The sequence below is a fragment of the Haemaphysalis longicornis genome, unplaced genomic scaffold (genome assembly GCF_048455015.1).
Source record: "Haemaphysalis longicornis isolate Haplotype H1 unplaced genomic scaffold, Haemaphysalis longicornis Haplotype H1 scaffold_3, whole genome shotgun sequence".
NCBI lineage: Eukaryota > Metazoa > Arthropoda > Arachnida > Ixodida > Ixodidae > Haemaphysalis > Haemaphysalis longicornis.
In genome coordinates, this window is record NW_027526335.1 from 193,596,505 (window position 1) to 193,604,923 (window position 8,419).

Consider the following 8,419-nt stretch of genomic DNA (forward strand, 5'->3'; position numbering starts at 1 on the left):
CAATTTTGCAGCGCTCCTTGTTTCTTCAAGAGAAATACAGGCGTGCATAATTTTTTAGCGACGCATCTAAAACCTCCCTTAGCGTGTCGTGTGCGGCGCATGGACCACAATTCGGGGTTTGCAGGACCCTGAAACCCAAAAACAGCATCTTTACGGCAGAAACTTGTGGTATATTTCTGCTTTTAAATCACACTGTCCAACATAAAATACCTAAGTCTATCATCTCCCCACAGATTCTTTGAGCGTGGTTCGTGCATTGGCATGTAAGCCGTCTTGCAAAAATCATGTTTTTAATTTAGTTTACAAGGCCAGTATGTCAGCATACTTGTTAATTCTTGAAGTGGCCGTCTGCCGGGTTCCAGGTCACTCGCGTATCCCCGGAAACGAGACAGCGAATCAAATGGCGGCTGCTGCTGCGCTTACAAATACAGTGAACATAACAATACTACCTTACACTGACCTTAAGTCAGATATCAGACAAACCCTTCGCAAAACACGGTGAGCGCACTGGAATGAAGAGACAGACAAGTAACTGCCCGTAACAAAGCCACTATTGGGAGGAACATACACCCCTGACACACACAACATACACACAAAGTTGGCTAAGCTAGGTGACGGATAGGTCACACCCATTTAACACACTCCTACCTGCTGACGGGGTCTCCAAGATGCCTGTGTAGCAAGGTGTGGAGACGCCCTATCCGTGACCCACGTACTTCAATGCAAAGCAATCGACACAATACGACACAAGCACTTTCCTCAACTTTACTGACAACACATCCCACCACACCCAGTGTTGTTCCGGTCTTACCTTCCAGTTTCAAGTTTCAAGTTTCAAGTTTATTTAGCACCACACACTTACAAAAGAAGCAGTGACGCGAGGGTGTAGGCAAAAAGTCTTTTTCAACACTTGACCAAGGCCTAGACCCCTGATACATTGGCAGAGCGAAGAACAGCGCGCGGCGGCTTAATACATCCTATGTTGATCCAGAGAAACAAATATTAAAACAATGAGAACGGTTTAGGCCCCACGCGTTCTGTGACAAAAAAAAAATAAACGACAACACATACACAAAGAAGTGTATAAAAATGAGCGAAGATGACAAACAGATGTACATAAAATCTGTTAAGGTGACATATGCTGCATTGAAAAATACTATTTTCCTAACGAGTTTTCTGTCAAGCGCATTTTTAACTATTTAGAGGAAGTAAAACTTTTAGACCTAATTTCATACCACGCATAATCACAAACTAGTCTTCTACACCAGCCATCCTCATTCTCTTTCACTGATTTTACTTCCGTTCTTCTAACCGGTTTTAGTATTACCTCTTCATCTCTCATATATAACAACTGCTCCGGCACTGTTTGCACCAGCCGGCCGTGTGCCAATAAAACCCACCCATCATCAGAATTCTACAGTTCACAGGTCATTTCGGAGTATTTATGACCAATTCCAATGCCTATTGAATGCAAAAGTGCGTCATGAAGTGCCGCTCGAATTTTATCCCCCTTTAAACTGATTTACCGACGCTGGCTTCGGACATTCGCGGGAAAGTCTTTCAGGATAAATGTAGCTTGTTTTTACCATATTTACACTGAACAAGCTGCTCTTGAAGAAACAGAAAGGCGACATAGACTAAATGGATAAAAAATTGTTTCTTGGGAATAGAGATTGCTTGGAAGCGCATGGGCAAGCAGTGTGACGTCTGTGCTATAGGTGGCGCTGTTGCTGTAGATAGGTTATGGCAATTGTTTTCCTGTTGCCGATTCCCGCAAGACGTTTCTTCTAAATATTCACCGACAAATAAGGTGAGGATACAGAGTTCTGGGCTCCTTTGAGCGTGCAAGGTGGTTTCTGGGTCTCAGTGCTGGACGCTCTGAACGTGGATTGAGAAGATACGACGCATTCTCTGTAACCACGAGACAAACACACCATGGATTTTAAGAGATATAGTTGTGCATACTGGTGGCTCTTTTGACAGCACTGCTTGTAGTTGCTTAACAAGGAACGACAAATTCGCTGTGGTAGGAAGTCCCCACATGCGAATGATGTTGCACCCCTCATTACTTGTACCTGTGCCCATGGCCGACATGGTACTGTCCATATTTAAACGTCATAAAGCCAAAAAAAAAAGAGCCGATACAACGGTTGCTTAAAAGTGTCCTGCAAGGTGGCTTGAATAAAAGAAAAGTGCAAGGACTCGCGAGGACTTTCTATACATTGCGGTTGGGAAGGCATCCAGGACTAATTGCATGCTTGCAACGCCTTGCTCCCGTCGCATGTTGTCCATGGACTGTGTTGATGTTCGAGAACTACTGCTTATCGATTCACCTGACCGTTTTCGAGTTACGTCGACCTGACTCGTTCGTGTCGCGCCGCTGCTAGTATCTGCCGTGGTGTGAAAGGAGAGTTTGCGATGATGATGAAATTGACTGTCTGAATGCTCTTTGAACAACGTTATCCTGGTCCCTTTATCTGCAGTTTACTGCTGAGAAACGCCACCCTTAGCCACTGCTAAGTAGCACGCATCGCGGTATTATAGGCCTCTTCCTGGAAAACATTTTACAAGGAGCCGTTTTTTAAGTATTCCGGGCACCGAATTTTTGACTCAATGGTCACAAAATTTTCCGCAATAGGCAACTGAGGAAGAAGCCTCAAAGCTCTTTAGAAGGTGCCATGAAATAAATTTGCTTGGTATTACGAAGACAGTCATAGATTTTGTGGTGATGGTTGTGTTTTCCGTCGCTAGTTCGTTCGACAAAGCAGGGCTTGTTGCTGACTCTGTGAGTTCAAAGTAAATATGTGCGATATGGAAAGTCCTCTGTATAGATTGCCTGGCTGAAGGCCGACCTTCAAAACAAAGGCAAAGCATAAAAGCACTAGGTGTCGTGCTAACTGGCTGGTGCAAAGTTGACGGAGTGAGTTTAGTTGAAGTTGTTAAAACACACTACCAGCATCGCATAGTACATGAGAAACAATAAAGCATTACGTTATTATTACCGAGAAGGGGTTCATGCAATGTTTGTAAACAATTATGAATTGTCACTACACCCACAGTACAGCTATTTTATTTAAATGGTCCGTGCCTTTTTTTTTTAAGTGCGAATGCACTTTATAAGCGACCCTGAATTCCGGTGACCGCCGTCCGTCACATAGCAACAGCTGCGGGTGCGCGCGCTCCTCGTCTTCCTTGGCAACGGGGGGAGATGGGCGCGCGCTGCCTGGCCGCTGACATGGCACATACCCACGTGGGGGATTGGCCAGGAATCTCCTCGTCTTCCTTGGCAACGGGGGGAGATGGGCGCGCGCTGCCTGGCCGCTGACATGGCGCATACCCACGTGGGGGATTGGCCAGGAATCGGGTGTGAGAAGGGCTAATGCACCCGCTTAAAGGAGTACTGACACGAAATTTCAAAGCTGAGATCCGCTCTAGCAATCAAGTACAACGACAACACAAATAGGTGTCTGTGAATAAATGCATCTTTCTTTCTTTGTAGTTGTGTGTGTGATCTCTCTTTCGCGAACATTACCGAACCGCGCAAATTCAACTCCTGCATTCGAACTTTCACATTCTTCCCCTCGGGGAAATGCGGGGAATTTTTGTATACTTGCATAGTGCTCACACTACATTTTTTATCAATCACGTTCGCCGACTGTTACCCTCGGCTTTAATTGATTGATTGTACGGTTTAACGCGACGACGCAACGCAGGCTATGAAGCGTGTCGTAGTGAGGGGCTCCGGATTAATTTTGGCCACCTGGCGATCTTTAACGTGCGCCCAAATCTCGTACACCCGGGCGTGTTTGCGTTTCACTTATATCAGAAAAGTGGCAGCCGCGGCTTGGAATCGAATCCGCGTCGTCGAGTTCCGCAGCACAGCTGCTTAGCCATTGAGCCACCGTGGCGGGTACCCTCGGCTTTAACGTTGTAAATGGGGCCTTGTCATGATTTGACTAGTGTATACCATGCTGCCATTTACACCTGTCGTCAGGCACCACCCTCAAGCAGTATGTAACTCCTTCCCGCCTGATATCCGACCCCTACAAAAAATAATTATTTTATTGATTGAAAGCAGTTGAGAAAAACGGCGAAGCACTGAAAACCATAAACATTTGGTTGCTGCCTCAATGAACTTTCGGAAATGACCAACACTTCATAGCTTGCCTCCTCAGTACACTGTTGACAACAATATACAGGGGTGCAATGATGACTGGTATAACGGCGAACCCAACCTTAATATTAGGTGCGAATGCACTTTATAAGCGACCCTGAATTCCGGTGACCGCCGTCCGTCCACATAGCAACAGCTGCGGGTGCGCGTGCTCCTCGTCTTCCTTGGCAACGGGGGGAGATGGGCGCGCGCTGCCTGGCCGCTGACATGGCACATACCCACGTGGGGGATTGGCCAGGAATCTCGTCGTCTTCCTTGGCAACGGGGGGAGATGGGCGCGCGCTGCCTGGCCGCTGACATGTCACATACCCACGTGGGGGATTGGCCAGGAATCGGGCGTGAGAAGGGCTAATGCACCCGCTTAAAGGAGTACTGACACGAAATTTCAAAGCTGAGATCCGCTCTAGCAATCAAGTACAACGACAACACAAATAGGTGTCTGTGAATAAATCCATCTTTCTTTCTTTGTAGTTGTGTGTGTGTGTGTGATCTCTCTTTCGCGAACATTACCGAACCGCGCAAATTCAACTCCTGCATTCGCACTTTCACATTCTTCCCCTCGGGGAAATGCGGGGAATTTTTTACTCTAATAACACCATTCTAGGCACTTCAATGCAAACAAGATTGAGTGAAGCGCCATGGTAAACTGGACACCTCAAGATATTGCAGTACCAGTATCATAGTTGTTCCTTTTATAAAGATACTCCCAATCCCATTATTATGCAAGGGAAAAGTGAAAACACCTGTGTGTCAAAATATCGGAGCACGTTAAACATCCTCAGGTGGCCAAAATTAACCGAGTCCTGCACTACCGCGCGTCATAGCCTAGGTGTTAGGCGCGGTAAACCAACCAATCAATCAATCAATCAATCAATCAATCAATCAATCAATCAATCAATCAATCAATCAATCAATCAATCAATCAATCAATCAAGTAATCAAATATATTTATTTAATTATAGCAGCTAATTATTTATATTTAAATCAATACTTATATAAATATAGAAGCAAACCAACCACGCAATGAATGAATGAATGCATCAATCAATCAATCAGTACCGTCATAAGGTAGCAGCCGCCAGCGCATAGCGACATGCAGCACCAACACTTGGAGCTCCGCGCGGGCTTCGTCTTCACTGCAAGAAGGTAGTGGCCACCAAACCTGCAACGATATTGTGGTCGGTGTTAGCATTGGTTACACCAAATATTTAAAAGCTCGCACCAAGGATACTTACAACACACTACAGATTGCATAACCTTGATAGTACTATTTTATTTTGTGGCCCATATCACTGGCGCGCAAACTAATATGTGAAGTAAGGGGTGTCAGTACACAGAAAGGACCATTAGCAAAGGAGAATGACGAAAAAAAGTGGACACTGAAGGCGACGAAGGCTTGTGCACAAGTTGCGATAGATAACATTCTAGGTAGTTAATACATGAGATAGAGTCGTCATTCATTGCTTGCATCTTCAGCTAAAAGCATTTCAGAGGCGGATAGTGAGGACGGCCCCGGATCGTTCTCTGCGTGGGTTAGTAACCACATGCTCTACAGTCGCCCTTTCGGCTAATCAGCCATTACAAGACCGGGGAAATGCCCGCGGGAGAAGACCAGGGTAATTCTTTCAGAAAATATTTTGAATCTGCATCTATCTCAGTTTATTGCAGGACTTAATTCTCCAAACTCGAGAAAACAGCGAATGTTAAACTTTTCTAATGAAGTAAGCAAAAGGGGGGGACTACATCTGCCTGTGCAGAAAACAAGAGTTAGCTTTTGCACAATCAAATTTGGGGAAAACAGCTTGAGGTGCCATCAACATGCACATCGAATTTTACATCGTGTTCACAAAAAAAAGACACTAAAGGGTACTTTGTCACGGCATCAATGATGCAAAAATCTGAGTGGCTACCTATGCTATGGAAACAATCCACAGTGATTTCAGTCTTTCAAGAAAGGAAAAAAAAAGCGTTTATAGTCAGCAGCGATAGCCTAATCGGCCTCACCAACTGTTTTAGCAAGTTTTATACAAAATTACCATGACACGCTTCTGGTGAATTTACAAAAAACAAAATAAAATTTCGGACCACTATGGGATCCTGCGTGAGAAATGTTTTCGTTTGTAAGAAACACTGCATGTGTATTCCTTTTCACCTGGAGGAAACATATGACACAGAATGGCGCCATGGCATTTTCCTTAACCATAGCTCATTTACGGTTAAGTTACCATTAATAACTTATATTTAACGTCGCCAAATGATGAAAATCTGAGGGACAGACGGACAGACAGACAACCATAAAGAGACATCAAAATTTATTTTGCATTTTCTGGGCATGTTTTCGACTCTAGACTGCAATTCATGAGCACTGGCATGATCGCTGAATGGCGGAGAACCGACGCTTCGCCCGTCACAGCCCTGGGGAGCGTTCGATTGCCACCGGGTACACCTCGGCTCACTATTGGAGGGCGCAGCCCTTTGTCGCCCGTGTCTGTGCTGAGTCGTGTCACCATCATCGTGACTGAGTGAGCGATGAGAGAGAGAGAACAGACTTTATTTACAGATCCTGCGTGGGGTTGCCAACCGGCCGCGCAGGGCTCGGGGCTTCCCTTCTAATGCCCTAGTCTATTAAAAGTCCTAGGGCACTGGACCTAGATCTCGGGGTGTGCTCCTGGCAGGGCGTCCGGTACTGGGGTCCCACGGCACCCGGTAACCGGGTCCTTGGTCCCCTTTCTCTTCTGCCTAGCCAGGGCCTCCTCGAGCCGCTGGATCGCCCATCTCTGTGATGATGAGTCTATGGAGCGCAACCAGCGTTCCACTTGCTCGGGGTACGTGGCATCCAGGGACTGCCCGTCCCCATCGCGCACTTCACCGCCGCACTTCATGATGTGGCCGAGTGTCGCTAGTTCCCTTTCACAGACGCTACACACTGGGTCTGCGAACACCTCGGGGCAGATGTGGCGCGCCAACGCCGGGGTTAGCACGCATTCCACTTGCATCTGACGAAGCATCACCGACTCCGCACGGGATAGTTCGTGGTGCGGGGCCGGGTACTCCCTCCTCTCGCCCCTGAATCGCTTTAGGATCTCTCCGTAGTCCGTCAGGGGCTCGAGGTCTTCCTCGGCGTTGGTTTCACCTGCATCCGCGGAGAGGCTGGTGCTGGCGTCCCGGCATCTGACAAGTTCACGGGCCGCCGCGTCCGCCTCCTCGTTGCGGTTGTCGACGCTCGGCAGCTCCCCCATGTGTGCGGGGAACCACTTGATAACGGTAGTCGGGCTAGCGGGGGTGCTCCCTGCAGCCCGCGAGGCCCTGGCGAGCCCCACAAGCCGCTCGGCATCCCGCCAGACCGTGCTCCTGGCGAAATTCTTTACCGCCGTCTTTGAGTCACTTAGCACCGTGCGGGTGCCCGGTACCCCCATCGCCAGGCCTATCGCCGCCTCCTCTGCCTGGCCGGGCGTACTGGCCCGCACGGTGCCTGCGTTGAGTAGATCCCCCGTAGATGCCTGGACGACTGCGACCGCGTAGGCGTCTCTCCTTCCAGGGTACTTGGCTACGTCCACGTACGCAGCGCCCCCGTCGTGTTGGTATTGCCTGGCCAGAGCTGCCGCCCTCGCCCTGCGTCGGTCCAGGTCCCTCTCCGGGTCCATGTTCTTGGGCAGCGGGAACACAATGATGCCCCTCGCCGCCTCGTCGCTCAGGGGGACTTGCTCTTCTAGCACCCCGTCGCTGCTTGCTCGATCTCCCGGTGGCTTGAGCCCCGCGCGGTCGAGGACTCTCCTGCCCGTTGGCGTGCCGTTCAGCCGGGTCAGCTGCGATATTCGTTGGGCCTCGCTGATCTCCGAGAGCGTGTTATGTACTCCCAGAGACAGCAAGGCCGACGTTCTCGTACTGGGTAGTAGGCCCAGGGCACTCTTGTAGGCCTTTCTGATGGCGGCGTCGATCTTGCCTTCTTCCGCCTTGGTCCAGCGGTGGAAGGCTCCCGCGTATGTTGCTTGGCTAATGACGAAGGCCTGCAGCAAACGCAGGAGCCCCCTCTCGTTCATGCCTCGGTGTCTTGTCGACACCCGCTTCACGAGGCGGGTGGCGATCCCGATCTTTGTCACGATGTTCTTCAGAGCCGTGGTGTTCGTCTGGACCCCGTCCACGAACATCCCCAGGATCCTCAGCCCGGGCACGTGCGGGATCGGTGCACCGTCGCTCGTCCGCACCACGATGCTCCTTGCGGCCTCCTGGCTTGCCGCCTTCCGG